The sequence below is a fragment of the Lissotriton helveticus genome, chromosome 4_2 (assembly GCF_964261635.1).
Source record: "Lissotriton helveticus chromosome 4_2, aLisHel1.1, whole genome shotgun sequence".
NCBI classification, from domain to species: Eukaryota; Metazoa; Chordata; class Amphibia; order Caudata; family Salamandridae; genus Lissotriton; species Lissotriton helveticus.
In genome coordinates this window covers 128,937,457-128,955,582 of record NC_136064.1, presented here as the reverse complement: position 1 = coordinate 128,955,582, position 18,126 = coordinate 128,937,457, and positions in this window count along the sequence as shown.

Sequence of the window (18,126 nt, the reverse complement as noted above, 5' to 3'; positions counted from 1 at the left end):
GGTTCAAGAACATCTGGATGCATCAAAATCGGAGCTGCTGTAAAGGCTTGCTTCAATGTGCGAAATGTGTTATTGGCTTCAGGATTCCACTCAAATTTTACCTTCTTTCGTAGCAACCTAGTGATTGGTGCCACTACAGCAGAGAAATGGTCTATGAAGCGACGATAAAAATTTGTAAATCCTAAAAAACATTGTACATCACGAACTGAGTTTGGAATAGGCCATTCTGCAACTGCTTGTATCTTTCTGTCAGTCATTTTCATGCCAGTAGGTGTAAGAAGAACTCCCAAAAATTTGACTTCAAAAACATGAAAATCGCATTTAGACAATTTGCAATAAAGGTTATATGTTTGTAATGTACCCAACACCTTCTTAACGTGACCTTCATGACTAGCTATGGAATCAGAATAGATCAAAATGTCATCTATATAAATGATGACGAAAAGGTCCAGATATTCCCGTAATATGTCTTTTAAAAAAAACTGGAACGCAGCTGGAGCGTTACAAAGCCCGAAAGGCATGACCAAATACTCAAACAGGCCATATCTGGTCTTAAACGCCGTTTTAAATTCGTCACCATTACGAATGCGCACCAAATGATATGCACCTCGAAGATCTAATTTGGTGTATATCACAGCGGTCTTCACCTGGTCCAAAAGAACTGGGATCAATGGAAGGGGGTACTTGTTCTTTATTGTGATCTTATTCAATGCTCTATAATCAATACATGGTCTTAATTCCCCATTTGCCTTAGGAATAAAAAACAACGGAGAGGCCGCAGGTGACTTAGATGGAGTTATAAATCCGTTTCCCAAGTACTGATCAAGATATTGTATCAAATGTTGGTTTTCTTTTTCTGATAATGCATATATCCGACAGTTAGGCACACATGAAACAGGCACAAGATCAATTTGACAGTTGTATGACCGATGAGGAGGGAGGGTCGCTGCTTTTGCTTCACTGAAGAATTCTTTAAATTCCTCATAGGGAGTTGGTAGCACGGTTCCTTTCTCTTCCGCGGTTGCAATTTGTCCCATCGTAGATTCTTTGGTCTTTAAACATGTGGAGTGACAATATTGAGAAAGAAAAAAAAGTTCCCTTTTTTGCCAATCTATTAAAGGGTTATGCAAGCAAAGCCAAGGCATTCCTAAAATAAAGCCATATTGTGGGGCTTGGATTACATCGAAATGAACGTCCTCTTTATGCTGTTGGTTATTTGCATCTATGCAGAATATATGAATTTTAGAGGTTTGCATGGTAACAGGGCCTCCAGATAACATTTTGCCATCTACTGCTTGCACAATTTCTGGAGTGACCTTTTTCTCACAAGCAATTTGTAACCGTTGCGTTGTTTCAAAATCTATGAAATTCCCTGTTGCGCCTGAGTCTATTAGGACTTCCATTTGGTATATTTTTTACGTCAACTGAATTTGGACTGGCAAACGGAAGGGACCTTTATAGTTGGATACATAGGAATTTATTTAAGGGAAGGCGATGGTTCCCAAGAGATCCCCTTCTAAACATCTTGGGCACAATAGTTTCCCGACGTTTGCTCAGTTGTAGTCACAGCCACAGACTTGTTAGCACTCACAGTCTTACCTTTAGGTTTTATTGTGCAATCTTTCACGAAATGTCCCTTTCGTCCACAATAAAGACATTGGCCATTTTTACGCCTATTATCTTTTTTCCTCTTTAGACAATGATTGCCTAAGAGTCCCGATTTCCATTGGTTCTTTAGTTGTTTCTGAACTACTAACTTGATTTCTGGGTTTACTGTCGAACTTCCAACTTGATTTACCATATTTTTTCTTGTCAGTTCTTCTTTCGGAAAGTCTATGATCCAGACGTAAAGTTAGATTGACTAACTCTGAACAAGTAGTTGGTTGAGGATCGATTTGCGCAAGAACGTCTTTCAGATCATCTTTTAACCCTTGATAAAAGAGTGCTGCCCTCTTTTCTTCAGGCCACAAGGTTTCTGCAATTAACCTATTGAAATGTGACAAATAGGAAATGAGGTCTCTATTCCCTTGTCGAAGCTGTAATAGTTCGCGATCTGCGGACAGAGTCACTGTTCGCCTGTCAAAGATTTTCTAAAACTCTTCAACAAAACGTCGCCAATTGTACAATAGAGGACTGTCTTGTCGAACCAACGGAACCGCCCAATTGGCAGCATCCCCCGAAAGATAAGAGATTAGGAAGGCTATCCTGGATTGGGGGTCAGGAAAGGCAGTTGGTCTACAAGTAAAATGCAACTCGATTTGAGTTAAAAAAAATTGCACTTTGGAGGGGTCTCCGGAAAAGCGTTCAGGTGGTGCTAAAAGGATTTGAGGTGGAACAGTTACAGAAATATTCGTGGAAGACTTTGTAATGTAATGTAATGATGTCTTGTAAAGCGCATGAATGACCCCACATGGGGTATCTCCGCGCTGTAGACCGCTGGGGAACCCGTCCTGGCTTTCCCTGTGACATGGTCCCTACTGGGTATCTCCAAGGTGAAACCAGGCATCCCCGGCATATGTGGGGGGCTGTTGTGGAGATGAGGCAAGCTAATGCCCAGAGTTGCCTAGTGTGATCCCTGGTTAGAGTAGGCACCGAGGCGAGAATTATCGAGTCCGCTGACCCTGGTCCACGACCCTGCCGCGTCAGGAATTGAACCCTGGTCCCGGGCCATCCTCTGCTTCCGGGTCTGCCGCCTCTAACCAGTGAGCCACACCACTCCACTCCACTTTGTTTCTATACTCTGTGTATCAGGAGGAAGCGGAGTACTTAATCGCTGTATTCTATCTACTTTATCGGAGAGCATTGCAGTGGCATTCCTAGCTTCAGTTAAATCTGTTTGCATCTAAACAATAACCCTCATTAAATTATCCATGGTTGCCATTATGTCAAAACTCTCAGACTGGGAGGAATACTATTCGTGGGCTCACTATTCTGTCAGGTTGCTTCTTCCTCCGGGTCTGGAGTGATGATATAAGGGGCCCACCTCTCAATACCTCCAACTCTGATTGTAATTATTACACAGAGTATTGAAGTGATTAAGCGGGGGGGAAAGGGAATTAGGAAGGGAACAGCTGGGAAGGAGATCTGAAAAGGAAAAGTTACTCACAAACAAAAATACACGCACTTTCCTTTGCACAAAGACGTAAATTAGTACATCAGATTCTGTCCTTCAATCAGGAACTAGCTTAAGAGCTTCGTGGCTTGCGTTTATTCAGACAATCAGACTCTTAGTTGGCCTTTATTAGATTCGCTATATTGTGGCGATAATACTTCACTTCAGTATCAACTGCTCAAAGACATAAGCGGCAGAATTTGGTTTAGGTCTTTCTATGACTAGGTTTTCAATCACCTAAACAATCAGTGTCTTATATTTCCTTATTTTATGTGACTTTAAAAGTAATCCCAAAAACATTCATGGAACTGCTACAGAACTAGAATCACACTCGTGAATATCGTAATGAGCGAGAGAAAACATGCATAGAATTTCTACTGAACAAGAATCACACTCGTGAATATGGTAATGATCTTGAGAATCAAAACAAATGTTCCTAATAATTCACTGAGATGGTTTTAACAAGATTCGCAATCTTACCTGTAGAGTACGACCTACTCTACTTCTGAATCTGGGTTAGTGACAGGTAAACCCCAAAAGCTAGCCTCACCGGGAGCCGATCAAGAAGAGAAGCCTCCGCAGATTCTAAACTCCTCCGGCAGCTCAGCGAGCGTTGTAGCAGTCTTCAGGCACCCAGAACTCTCCACTGATCAAAAGAAGAAAGCTGGCCACGCCGCAAAACGGAGCCCCAAGATCCTCTTCCTCCTTCACCAAAAGACGCTGAATAGTGAGCACGGGGAACTGGGCGCGGCCGCTGATGTCATCGTAGGCACGCCCATGCCAAATCTCACGCATATCGTGTGAGATGCCAAATCTCACGCATCCTGAGTGGGAATAAGTTAGTAAAGAGAACAAACATACTAGGACACAAGAACATGCATCTTTAAACATTTTCGCCACCACAATCCTCCAGGGGCTACTCTATGGCTTTTACCGCATAAGGGTTGATCGCACAGGAACAGGCGTATGTGCCTACAGGATGGGGCGGGCCCTAGACCGCAAGCCGCCTTAGTCCTGACAGGTATATTTGTTGTCTTCTCCTTTTCATATATATTTTTTGGGATACCTCAACTAATCTTGATATTTGTAAAATTATGTTTTTGTTTTCCTCATGTCTGGAAAAAGAAACTCCAGATGTTCAGATACGGAATGAACTGTATGCTGGATGAGATCATTAGGATTGAGCTACAGTTGTTGGTGCCTTGTACAACTATTACGCAGAAAAGGCAAATGTGACAGACAATTGTCACAAGAGTAAATGATGTCTCTCTCAAGAGGAAGCGTTGGAATGATCTCTAAGGGAGAGTGGACTCACTCCCTAGACTCGAAATTCCACCAGACTCCCAGGAGACAGGTGGTTCTTCTTTCATTCCCAAGAAAATTTTGCCCTGGGATAAAAGGATGTATGAAATCCCTCACACTGAAGGTCTTGCAGGAATCCCTGGTCGGTTTGAGATTGGTACTTAAAATGAATTTACGTCATTGAGCAAAAGTAAAGTCATAAGTTCTCACTTCCTTCTCACTAACTAATCTCTACAGCCATGTATACCTATGTATATTTTCTCTTCACTGCTAACAAGCACCATAATGTTGTTTTTGACTTCCCATCACCTTCATTATTGTTAGCTTGTATGTTCGTTTTTATGGGGGAGCTTACCAGGACTGCAGGGGATCACCTTGGTTACCGAATCCACCGCCAAGAGTCACGCTGAGCGGGACAGGAGCGCCGGAGTGCCAAACAGCCACGCAACCGCCATCAGCGCTGCCGCCTCGGGACTGCAAATCCCGGCAGCCTCTGCGGTGGCGCGGTTCCACCGACGCGTGTAGAGTGCCAGGAGGCGCATAAAGACGCTCGAGCCCCGGAGAGCAGGGGGAGCTTACCAGGACTGCAGGGGATCACCTTGGTTGCCGAGTCCACCGCCAAGAGACACGCTGAGCGGGACAGGAGCGCCGGAGCGCCAAACAGCCACACAACCGCCATCACCGCTGCCACCTCGGGACTGCAAATCCCAGCAGCCTCTGCGGCGGCGCGGTTCCACCGACGCGTGTAGAGCGCCAGGAGGCGCATAAAGACGCTCGAGCCCCCGCGTTGCGAGACGCCGGGCAAAGCCCGGGCAAAGGGCGGGCCATCTGTGGCTGTCCGGGAACGGCTGGGGACGGGACGGGCCACCCCCCTTTTCATCCCTCACAGAAGTGAAACTGGAAAGACATCACCCAGAAAGGTACTGTGGTTTTCTAGATACACACCCCTTGGTCAAACTATTGCTACTGTTAAACTAAAGTATTGGCCCAACGCGAGGGGGAACTTTTCATTGACTGTTCACAGGACTTTGGTGCACCCCATTATTCATCTCCACACCAAATACTTTTATCTGTAAAATGAATAATCGGGGGTGGGGGGGAAACAAAGATACCAGTCACACGCCCACATACCAGACAGCATGCAGCAGAATCACAGCCCCTGCCCACTCTGACTGCTATTGATAAGATGCTGCAACAAACCATTGGTGTTGTAGCAAATGCCATCGTGAATACGGAGAGGAGGCTATCTATTACACCAACACTATGTATTCCAAACCAAGAAGGGGACATTTCAATTATTGTGACTGACATATTAGACGCTAGTTCCCATTTGTCATCGTCATATGTAGATTTACCCTGTAGTCAATTGCCTGTGGAGTCTCCTATCGCTGTTCAGGGTCCCCCAATTATCCCAACCTTCCCCCCTTTGGAGAAAAGGCCTGAGTCACGAAAAATATGCTCTAGTAAGAAGAAAGATACTAGTTCTAAAAATACTAGTAATAACAAACCAGCAAACCATGACTTGGTGACCCCGACTTCTAATCCACCATGTCCAACACTGGGAGTGCCGTGTTGGGTCACCAATATGGTTGCCGATCTACAAGCATCCTTGGAACGGGCCATAGCTATCCAACTCAAACCCTTAGTGTCAAAACTTGACAAACTTATTTCTACTATAAATTCCAGGGGAACAGGAACAACAGCGACTGCTAAACAGTGGAGAAATCCGATAGCTCCTGCTAGTGATGCTCTATCTCAAAACAACCACAGTGCTAGTGTATCCGAAAATAAAAACCCTTTAGCACAGACCTCCAATGCAGGAGCCATACCAACCGCTCAAAAGGTGACACACGCTACACCACAGGCTATGACTAGCTCTAATTCTCACAGTCATACCCATCAAATAGGGGTAAATCTGAAAAATGATAGAGATAAAGCCACAGCAAAGACAAAAAAGGCGAAACAGGGAGTAAAACTAGTGAAACGCTAGATAGAAACACAACACCAAGAGTTATTTCAAATCAGTTACCATCGATTCACTTACCCCCTGAAGCCCAACCATATGTGGTCATACTTGCTGGAGTACCACCACTAAGTGAAGGGAAAAGAGAAAGGGAGACAGAGTTAAAAAACAAATGCATCCAATGGCTTGCAACTAATAGACCCTTGCCACTGAGTGTTTCAGGCGTAATCATGTCGGCCAGAAGAGTAGCATGGATTGGAAGGGGCCCAAAAACTATAGCAGGGGATGTCAAAATTTTGAATTTCAGGGATGTCTCAGCCGTAGAGTATATCTGCAATGCCCCATTCACTAAAACAAATACACAAATATGCTCACTGCACCTCTCATATTTTTACCCCACCCCTAGTCTGGAGCCTTCCCGTCACAGAGGGGTACACTATAACAGGGGATGCAATCCTCCACCACAGAGAACGCCATATGGAGGGGCATTGAGGGAGTGTATGTCTCCATACGGTCCCCTATTCCCATTGCAACCACACTGGAATAGGTTTAGTGTTCTAGAAGAGGTGGATTGACTCAGTTTAAGGGAAAATTCTTCCCCTCAAGTTACTAATGAAATTCCTAGAAGGGCTGAGGTATTAGAGGAAAACGTTTCATTATCTACCGATAGGGAGGACTTAACGAGTGATTCTCCAGAGAGGATGGGGACTAGCGGTAGCGGGAATGGGGATGGAGAGGGCTCCGAAAATCCACAAGAAGGATGCTTAAAGTTGATCTGATGGAATATAGCCGGGTTAAAAAACAAGCAACTAACTCCAGAGTGGGCCGCCTTTATGGCAACACATGATATATGCCTTATGCAAGAGACCTGGGCACTGGAAGAGAGCACTAGCTCGAATTTCGTAACATTTGATATCTTGGCAGTGTCTACGGGAAGAGGCCGTCCATCGGGTGGGTTATCAATTCGGAAAGGCGCCCACCTGGGTATCCAGGCGACCCAAATACAAACAAACTCTTTAGAAATACAGTGCGTCTTATTAAAATCTGCAAGCAAACCCAAAGTAGCAATAATAAATATTTACTTGAGGCCATCCAGGAATGGGCAAGAATCTGACACAATTAAAGCCCTGAACTCCTTTATCCAGGGGCTAGACCCCTCTATGTCAATAATTCTTGGGGGAGAATTTAATTGTAAATTCGAGCCACTGGGTAGCCTGGAGTTGGGTGAGCAAGACAAAGTTGACGCACTTTGGCATATTCCAGAGCCCAATACTACTTCAGTCAGGGCATGGACTCCTCTAGCTCTTCAAATAAAATCCTTCTCCCTTGAAACATCCTTGCGGGCGTGCAATGGGAAATTGGATCCTGATTGCCCAGCCACAGCCACGTTCAACCGAGTAGGCCAAACATCCATCATTGACTATCTCATGGTGGATGCTAAGAATTGGGACAAGCTAAAGGAATTTAGGGTCGTACAAAGACACGATAGCGACCACAATGCCCTGGTCTTAACTCTTAAGCCGGGGTCCTTCGGTCTAACTAACCCTGAACCCAAACCCGCTGCGATGATGCCTCCCCTCATGTTGGCTAATAATAGAAGGAGGTTTAAATGGCCGCACCTAGCAGATTCGCCATCCCGGCTAGCAAAAATTTACCAACTTGCAATCCCACTCATAACCCAGATGGGTGACTCACCCTGCAGGTATCAGGCAGTGGAGACACACAGGCAGCTAGTCACGGCACTAGAGTGGAACTAAAAGGCGTGTCCCGAAATCTCACCCCTGGTTTGATGATGCATGCAAAAAACTAAAAAAGGAGCTACTTGCGGCAATCAAATCTAATGACAGAGTGAATATTAGGGCAACCAGACTGCTGTATAAAAAGGAGCTCACTAGGGGTAAGAGGGAGTGGGAAGAAGCCAGGGGGAAGAACTGAGAGGCGCCCTCCTGGCAAAAGATGGCAAACTATTCTGGGCAATAGTTAATTCTGGTGTGAAAGAGGGAGGGGAGGCTCTCCTACCAAACATAGCTCTGTTAGTTTGGGAGGCACACTTTGCTGCGCTTTACACTAGCCCTGAGACTGACACCAGTGAACATTTAAATGAGGTAGAGATATCGGTGCCAGATGATGCCTTTCGGATGCCCCGAGCCCCAGACCTCCCGCACGAGTATCGACTGCGGGGGGCCTCGGACTTGGGCTATCCGATATGTCAGTGGGATGTCAGGGCGAGGGTGGACCCTGGAGACATAGAGAGTATCTCAGTTAAAGAGGTGGAATTGGCGATCATTAGGCAGCTACCTAACAAAGCCCCAGGCCTTGATAGATTACCTGGAGATCTTTTCCGCTCCCAGCCAAAAATCTGGGCGCCGTATTTGGCTGTTGTATTTAATGCGGTCCTTTGGTGAGCTAAGTTGCCGGACACCTGGGTAGGGGCCGAGATTGTCCCAATTTTTAAGAAGGGCTGCCCTTTAGTGCCATCAAATTATCGACAGATTAGTCTCTTGGATACTTCGCAGAAGTTAATGGGCCGAGTCCTCCTGGATAGATTGCTGGGGTGGATGAAGGAGCGTAAAGTATTGACTACCCTTCAGGCCGGCTTTAGAGCTGGAATCTCGACCCTGGACCAAATTTTTAGGCTGCAGGTCCTATTTTGGAAGACAGCAAGAGTAGAGGGTGGCAACCTCTACCTTGTCTTCGTAGACCTGCGGGCCGCTTTCAACCTTGTCCACAGGGAGAGTTTATGGTGGGTCTTGAAAGAACTAGACCTCCCGCCCTATCTATTAGACGTCCTGAAGCGTTTCCATGCAGGTAACTACGCCCAGGTGAGATGTGGGAAGAACGGGGAACTATCAGCTCGCTTCCCCGTGACCAGAGGCGTACGCCAGGGCTGTTCCCTGGCTCCCACGCTCTTTAGTCTTTATATAAATGCCTGGTGGGTGAATTGGACAATGTTAAGGACAGTGACGCTCCATTGTTGGCCACTGGTCGGGTGCCTGCTCTGATGTTCGCAGACGACACCTGGTTGTTGTCTCAAACATCATCAGGTATCCAGAGGGTTCTGGACGGTTTCGTATCATTCTGCGCTTCGAGGGGATTGGAAATTAATTTAGCATAGACAAAATTTATGATTTTTCACCCCCCAAAGCGCACACGCCCCAACCCTGTATTAAATGGTGTCCCGCTGGAAACGGTGAGAACCTTTGTATACCTGGGCGTCACCCTGACTGAAGATTTCGGTTGGGGCCCACAGGTATCCAAATCTGCTCTGAGATTGTCACAGATCGTAGGGGGCATTGGCAAGTTCCAGAGAACAACCCTGTTTAAGCCACTTGCCCCAGCCCTTGAAATTTACGGGACACAAGCTAGGCCAGCTGTGACGTATGGTGCAGAAAACCGGGGCCATATGAGCACACCAAGCCTTCTTAAGGTGGAACAGGCATTTATGAGGAACTTGGTAGGCCTCCCCCAGAGCACCCCGCTCACACCCCTGAGACTAGACCTAGGTTTAGAGTCCATCTCAGAACTGCTACCTGCTCGACCTCTCCTGTATTGGAGAAGGCTTTGGACAGTACCTGAGCTCGAGGATTATAGAGCTGAATTCACTGCAGTTTGGGGGCAGTTGAAGAACAAGAACATTCCATGGCTAGCCCACATTAAAACCCTTGTACATCAAATTGGTATGCCCCAATTATGGGAGACCCCGGAGAAGAGCTACCCGGAAGTGAAAAGAATAGAGCTCTTGGCCGCCCTGAGACATTACAACCTAAGTCTGCTGTATAGCTCGACAACTTTGGGCAGATTGTCCACATAATTTTTGCAGGTAAAACTCGTGTCCAAGAGGGAGGAGTTTTTGGACTTAATACAGACTCCCCTTGCAAGGAAACTCTATACACAATTAAGATATGGATGCCTACCTATTGGGGCATTCACTTGTAAATGGGATGGACGAAAGGAGGGAACTTGCCCAGTCTGTAACAATATCAAAGAGGATATAGTCCACGTTTTATTCTTCTGCCCAGCTTATAGTATAATACAGAGATGCTGGTTGGCACCGTTATGCAGAAGTCTTGGCCTAAGGCAATGTGTACAAGCTGTTAGAATTTTAAGATATGACACCTGCCCTCTTATTGTGTTTGCGGTTTCATGGTTTTTACATGGTATGTGGCGCAGAAGGCTCACTTTAATGAAATGCGATAAATCGTGATTAACTGTGATGTTTGCTACCTTTCCTTTGATAACTTACTGTTTAATAATTTGTAAAGCATGTATTCTTAATTATTTATCTATTTTATCTTGTGTATGTACATATTTTATTTATCTAACCGCAATAAAGTTATCAATGTTTTTATGGTTCAGAGCATTTTTCCTGAGATATACTACCTTGGTATGTAATATCAAACACATCTCCCTATATATTATTAGTGTCTCTTACTTATGTTCCACAACTACTTCAACAACATTAGTGGTCATTGAGTACATCTCCCATAATGCACCATGCTAGTTAAAGTGCATGTATATTATTTTAAAACTGAATTACGCACAATTTTCCTCTAACACACTAGCTCCATACATGTGTTGTGCTTATCAAAGTTTGGAAACACCAGGCCCTACTCAAGTCACACCATGCCAAATCCATGGGTACCAAAAACCCCTACTGCTCACAGTGAGACAAAGAGTATGTGATAAACTCCAACAATACCAGAAGCAAGAACCCTTCGAGAGACATAGAGACCTCTGAGACCCACATCCTGAGTTGCCCAGCTGTCCTGAATTTGCCTCTCCAAGTTGCCTGCTTCTGACTGCAAGGACTTTTCAATGCACGACACTCAGCTGACCTATATGCTCTGCACCTGGCCCCTACAACCCACCTTTGGTAGTCTGCTCCCGGATGAATACAGGACAGTCCTAAGCCCCATTGTAAGTTGGACATTGTCCTGCTATCGACCTAAAACGAGAAGGTGAACTTTGTGTAAGCCTTGCCTGATATTATATGCATTTTCTGCTTTTCTCCATTCACTTCAATGGTGCATAATTGCGCACAAGTGTGATATAGTTTACTAACTCTGTAGATCAAAGTTCTTTATTTTAAAATATGCATGCCAATCTAATATTTTTTGTAAATTGATCTAATTTATTGCCATTGGGTGTACAACAAATGCTTAGCACTACCCTCTGAGAAGCCCAGCTGCTCGTCCACACCATCACAAAAAGAGCATTAGTATTATCTACTTTACCTCTGTGTACAAGTAGGGGATCAACTGGACTTTCCCAACAGTGTACTCTGTTTTAGTACAATACAGAGAGAGACAGCTTTCTACATTGGTGGTTCAGCGGTGGGTTAGAGGACTTTGCATTTGTTGGAACCACTTTATCAATAAGTGACACATGAGCAAATCAAAACATTGTCTTTAGTCTAGTTGTATTTTTCAATTTGTCAATTTTTTCTAAATTCCTAAGATTAACTTCTAGGGCCTTGGCTAAGACTCTGAAACTCAGGGGTTACAACATTTAAAATACCATTTGCTATAGTTAGGAAATATTATTTGGTGTTAGATTTTTTTAACGTCCCAAAAACGTCCAGAATTTAATAAAATAATGTCTGATACCTATAAACAGGCACAGGAGCTCATTCCTGATTCCTTACACGGACCTGTCCCGTGCCAGGCTAAGGACCCTCTGGAAGGTTTAAGGTATTAATACTGGCAAACATCTAAAAAAGATAAGCTTAGACAGCTTTTGGCAGAGATTAAAGGAGATCAAAGAAAAACCAAAGGAAATGATGGACGTAGCGTTGACAATACAAGCACTCACCCTCAGTCAACTGATCTGGGTTTAATCCATCACCGTTTTTTAGCCCACTCTGCCACCCCAGTGCAGACATGGCCATATGCAAATCAGTCTGACCCTGTGCCTCATGGGAACAGTCCAGCCCGAACTGCCAAGCCATGCCTTCCCTGGACCGGAAACAAGCTGCCGAGGACCAGTTTCTGGCATTTCAGCGTCTTCAGCCCGGCTTGCTTGAATCCAGTGGCAAAGTGAGCAAGGGACTCACGTCTGAGCATACCCTGCCAACTTATGGCGAACAAAGAAAAACCAAAGGAAATGATGGACGGAGCGTTGACAATACAAGCACTCACCCCCAATCAACTGATCTGGGTTTAATCCATCACCGTTTTAAGCCCACTCTGCCACCCCAGTTCAGACATGGCCATATGCAAATCAGTCTGACCCTGTGCCTCATGGGAACCGTCCAGCCCGAACTGCCAAGCCATGCCTTCCCTGGACCGGAAGCAAGCTGCTGAGGACCAGTTTCTGGCATTTCAGCCGTCTTCAGCCCGGCTTGCTTGAATCCAGTGGCAAAGTAAGCAAGGGACTCACGTCTGAGCATACCCTGCCAACTTATGGCGAACAAAGAAAAACCAAAGGAAATGATAGACGGAGCGTTGACAATACAAGCACTCAACCCCAGTCAACTGATCTGGGTTTAATCCATCACCGTTTTTTATCCCCCTCTGCCACCCCAGTTCAGACATGGCCATATGCAAATTAGTCTGACCCTGTGCCTCATGGGAACAGTCCAGCCTGAACTGCCAAGCCATGCCTTCCCTGGACTGGAAACAAGCTGCCGAGGACCAGTTTCTGGCATTTCAGCCGTCTTCAGCCCGGCTTGCTTGAATCCAGTGGCAAAGTGAGCAAGGGACTCACGTCTGAGTATACCCTGCCAACTTAACAATTGATTGTATGCTAGTTTCATCTATGGTCAAGGGCAGCTTTAGTAGCACAGATGCTAAATTTAATAGTTTTAGCGATCATACTGTAGACGTGGGCCTCAGCAAGGCCTAAAAGTGCTAGGGGTTCGCCCTTCTCTGCACACAAGTCCCGAGACTGTCGTAATTTGGCAGTGATCAGGTTAGCATTTGCTTCAGCTACATGAACTTTCACTGTTAACTTGACCATGTTTGCGGAGGTCATTTTGTATTCCTGGCTTCCATTTTAAGTGAACGCGCTGCCTCGTGGTCAGCCTGCCCTTTTGTCCTTTCTCTTTCCCGATGACCATTTAACTTTGCCCTGCAACTGGCTATTTTTAGCAATGGTCAAGCTCGCGCATGCGTACTCAAGCATTTTTAGATTAGTGAATGGTCACCTCTCAGGAATGTTCCCTAAACTGACCATTGGTGCTAAACTCCACCCACAAGTTGGCTGTGTTCCAAAAATGCCCTTATATGTACCTAATACGTAAAGAGTATACCGCCTACCCTTTTCCGTTTCTGTCAAACTGCATAAAAGAGGCCACGCACCGATGTTCGGGGTGATACTTCCTGCATTACCGAAGGGTGCTGTAGGATTGTACCACCACCCCATGGGGTCCTAATAAACGTGTCTTTTGCATTTCCAGTTTCCGTGCCAACTTCTATTCTATGGTGATTGAGAGTTTTTTTGCAGAGTATGTAGACCTGTTGAAATCAAATACCACAAATTGGCGACCACGAAGGGACTCATCGGCGACTCGGATGCCCGAAGGAGTGGTCGCGACGAAGGATTGGAAACTCGCCATGGACGCGTACGCTGCCACTGAGTGACCTGAGTCTTGGCATCCACGGTTGTTTTTTCCTTTCCTTTCGACCTGACCTTCCAGGTGGCGCCGGTCCTCGACTGAGAACCTTGTCGCGCAGTGCCTGTTTGGCTGATTCGATTTAGGAACTTGGCAGTTGGAACCTGGACATTGGAGAATATTTGGTAAGCTTTTGATTGGTAAGGGAGTCTACTGACACTTACTGTGGCTTTTTTGGATTTTTTTGAGTTAGGTAACATTTGGATCTATGATTTGGATTATATGTGGAGTGCACCTCACATAGGCAGGTAATGCAGAGATATTTCTCTGACTTTGTATTTGTTTGAACGGCACACCATGTGTAAAACATATTAAGTGCCATTTTATGTAATATCGCGTTTTCGTGATATATTTGACATGCCTGTTTTCAGCACGCTTCGAGGAATGTGCTGTCTTGGAAAAGGTACCAGTTATCGATTAAATGATTCTCAGCCGGCTCCCCCAGAGGGGACACCTAATCGTGAAATGTACATAAAATTTGTCCTTCCCCCTATTATGTATAGTACATTATGGCACAAATACACGAAAACTGATCATGAATTGCAATGGCCACTACATGGGTCGTTTGATTTACGAAAGGTTCAATATGTGGAGCAGTGTTTGTTTCAGCGCAGGTCTAGACAGGATATGTTTGATTGTGTGCGTATGTGGGAGAAAGCGGTGCGTGAACGAATGAAGCGTGAACAAGCCTTGGCGGACAAAGAGCAGCAAAAGGCTGCTCGTGATAAAGCTTTACAGTTGCAGGAAAAAGAATTGCAGGAACAGAAAGAGAGGGAGACACGAGAACGTAATTTGCAAGTTAATGGTCAGTTTCCTATTCGACGCCCTCTTTATCCTGTCCTTACTAATGAGTCTGATGATTTTTCATTGCTATATCGTTGCCCGCCTCCATACGTTCCGCCTACGGCCCCGGATGAGGATTCCGACGAGGATGATCAGAGGGATACTCGTTCTAGGATTAGTGTTGAACGATCTGCGGAATTATGCGGGTTGGCTCGTAAACTTAATGTTAATGTTATTACTATTTCAGAGATTAATGACCTTATGCGTAAGTGGTCTGAAAAAGAACGATTGTATTTTCTAGAATATTTTGGAGACGGAGTTATTGAACGGTTTAGAAAATATTCATCTGAATTGGAATCTAAGGATGTATCAGTTGGTCGTGATAATTTACGTAAAGGTGTTTTTGTTCTTACAGATGCGGATAGTTTTATCCAGCCTTTGGTTCAGCTACGGGATGAGACGTTAAGACTACGGGCGGTGAAAAAGACATCAGGTTCGACTGCGTTTGGATCAACGGCTGAGTCCAAAGAGAGTCCGATCTTTGGAGCAGATAAGAGTGCCACAATCCATATTGTGCCTATGCGAGAAGCTGCGCCTTTGTATGTCCCTCCTAAAGGGCAAGGTACAGATGATAATAAGTTGTCTGTGGATGCGAAGGGTTATTTTATATATAATTGGGTTTATACTCCTTGGAATAGAACGGATGTTATGGCGCTTAAAAATGCTTTGCCTGATCCACGCAAAAATCCGGCAGCTGTCTATGAAGGAGTGGAAGGAGCTATTTCTTCGTGTGTTTTGACATTAGTCGATATTGATCTTTTCTTTGGGTTAATACTGCCTCCTGATATGTGGAGGGCGATTCGTAAGTTCGATGATCGAACGGTTTTAGGTGCAGATTGGAAGGAATTAGCCCGAGCTGATTTGGATAGAGAACCCGCATATAAGCCATGTCAACTGATTTTAGATCTCCCGGTGGCTATTTTGAATAAATTAAAAACGCTTGTTCCCCCTAAGAAAATTGATTGGACGATGTTGGCTTCTTGCAAACAGAAGCCGGATGAATCGGCCTCTGACTTTTTTTTCACGTTTCGAGGAAGCGTTTCATGATTAAAGTTGTCAATTATTAACAGAGGACACGGGCAGGCATTTGTTCGTTGATAAGTACGTGGCTAATCTCCTACCGGAGATTGCAAAGCGTTTAAAGACTAGTGAAAGTTCATGGACCACTGCAACTCCTGCTTCTTTATTAACTATGGCTCAGTATTATGAACGACAGGAATTGGAGGATAAGGAAAGTAGTGATTAGAAAGCGAAGGATTTGAAGATGAAGGTGATGTTGGCTCAGGTTTACGCGACGCAGTCAAGAGGAAATGATAGGGGTAGACGTGGGTCGTATGGTACGTCTTCAGCTCGTTCCGATATTTCCGAGGATCAGTGTGCATACTGTAAACAGTTTCGACATTGGGTTTCAGATTGTCCGGTGCTTCGAGAACAGCGTAATCAGCGTGGTTGAGGGAATGGAAGGTCTCGGAATAGTTATTCAGGGTCGAGGGGTGGAGCGAATGATCGTGGTAGGTTTGAAGCTAGGGGTCGTGGTCAGGCTGATCATAATGCTTTTGATCAACGGAATCAGTCACAGATAGCTGAGGGTGAGTCTTCTGAGTCTCAGGATAATACGTATGCATAGGATTGCGTAGGATGGGGTGTGGAATCGGTTGAAGTACCAGTAGATCAAAGGGGTCCATATATATCAGCGCATGTTTTGGGTTCTACTGATCAGTTTCTGGTTGATACGGGAGCTACTCGTAGCACTCTGTCCAAACACTTGGGGGCATATTATCAAGGGGGTTTATCTCCGCTTTTTTGGCTTTAAAAGCCAAGAAAGCGGAGATAAAATTATCTCCCTATTACCAAGCTGTCGCTAACACCAGTTAGCGACAGCTAGTAAGAGATAGCGACCATCTTGGGCCCCGCTTTGCATGTCAGTGATATTTATCACTAATGACATGCAAAGTGGGCGTGCCAAGATGTTAGCGACTGGAAACAGTCGCTAACATCGCTATCTCCTATTACCAACTTTTGGAGATATTCGCGCTAAGCGCGAATATCTCCAAAAGCTAACACCTGCCCCTGAGCAGTTCTTCACCATGTTATCCAATGGGAGGTGGATAACATGGCTAAGAGCATTAGCTCGGTAATGCATGAATATCGCGGACTTTTCAGCGATATTCATGCATTGCGGCCGTTTTTTATCGCATTTGCGATAAACCTTGCTAATAGCAAGGTTTATCTGCGATAAAAATTGCCGATGTGCGGCGTTAATTTTTGTCTCTAAACAAGTTAGAGACAAAAATTATCGCTAGTTGTTGGTAATATGTACCTAGCTTCCAAGGGCTCCCCTGTCTGGCAAAACGATTACATCAATAGGGTTCGATGGAACACCTTCCCTTAGCCCATTGTCTCAACCCCTTACATTTCACATTGATAAGTTTACTGCCCCATGCCCGTTTTTGTTGTCTCCAAACACACCAGATAATATTGTGGGACTTGATATGCTTAAACATTTTCGAGCAACTATACGCTGTGCCCCTGAAGGGGTGCGGGTTATTTTGAATGAGAATTACCCAGAAGTAGAGAGATCGTGCCTCCTTCAGGAGGCCGATGCGTTAGCCTCTCTTCCAAGTATTTTGTGGGCTACTTCCGATACTGATGTAGGACAGATGATTATCCCTCCCGTACGTATTACTGTAAAGGAGGGAGTGTCTTTGCAACGCGTACCACAGTACAAAATTTCCAGAGAAGGTGAAGCTGCCTTGACACATATCGTAAATGACTTGATTATTGCAGGGGTGGTGGAGGAAGTCCCCTATAATGTTTGTAACAACCCAATTCTTCCTATACTAAAGAAAGACACAGACACTAAGATCTATCGTTTTATTATTGATTTGAGGGAAGTCAATAAGATAGTAGTGCCCCAGTATCCGGTGGTGTCTGACATTACCACCTTACTTACTTTGATTCCACCTACAGCCACTACCTTCACTGTTATCGATTTGAAAAATGCTTTCTTCTCGATTCCCATTCATCCCGATAGCCGATATCTTTTCGGCTTCACATTAAATAACAAATAATATAGATTTTGTCGGGTTCCTCAAGGCTACACAGAAAGCCCTAGCATTTATAGCCAGGCTTTGAAAAGGCAGCTTGATTCTTTCGAACTACAGTCTGGAGTGGCTCTTATTCAATATGTTGATGACATCTTATTAGCAGCAGACACGCAGGAACAATGTGAGGAGAGTACTCTTTCCTTGCTTTCTTTTCTTGCCAAGAATATTCACAAGATTTCGAGGAAGA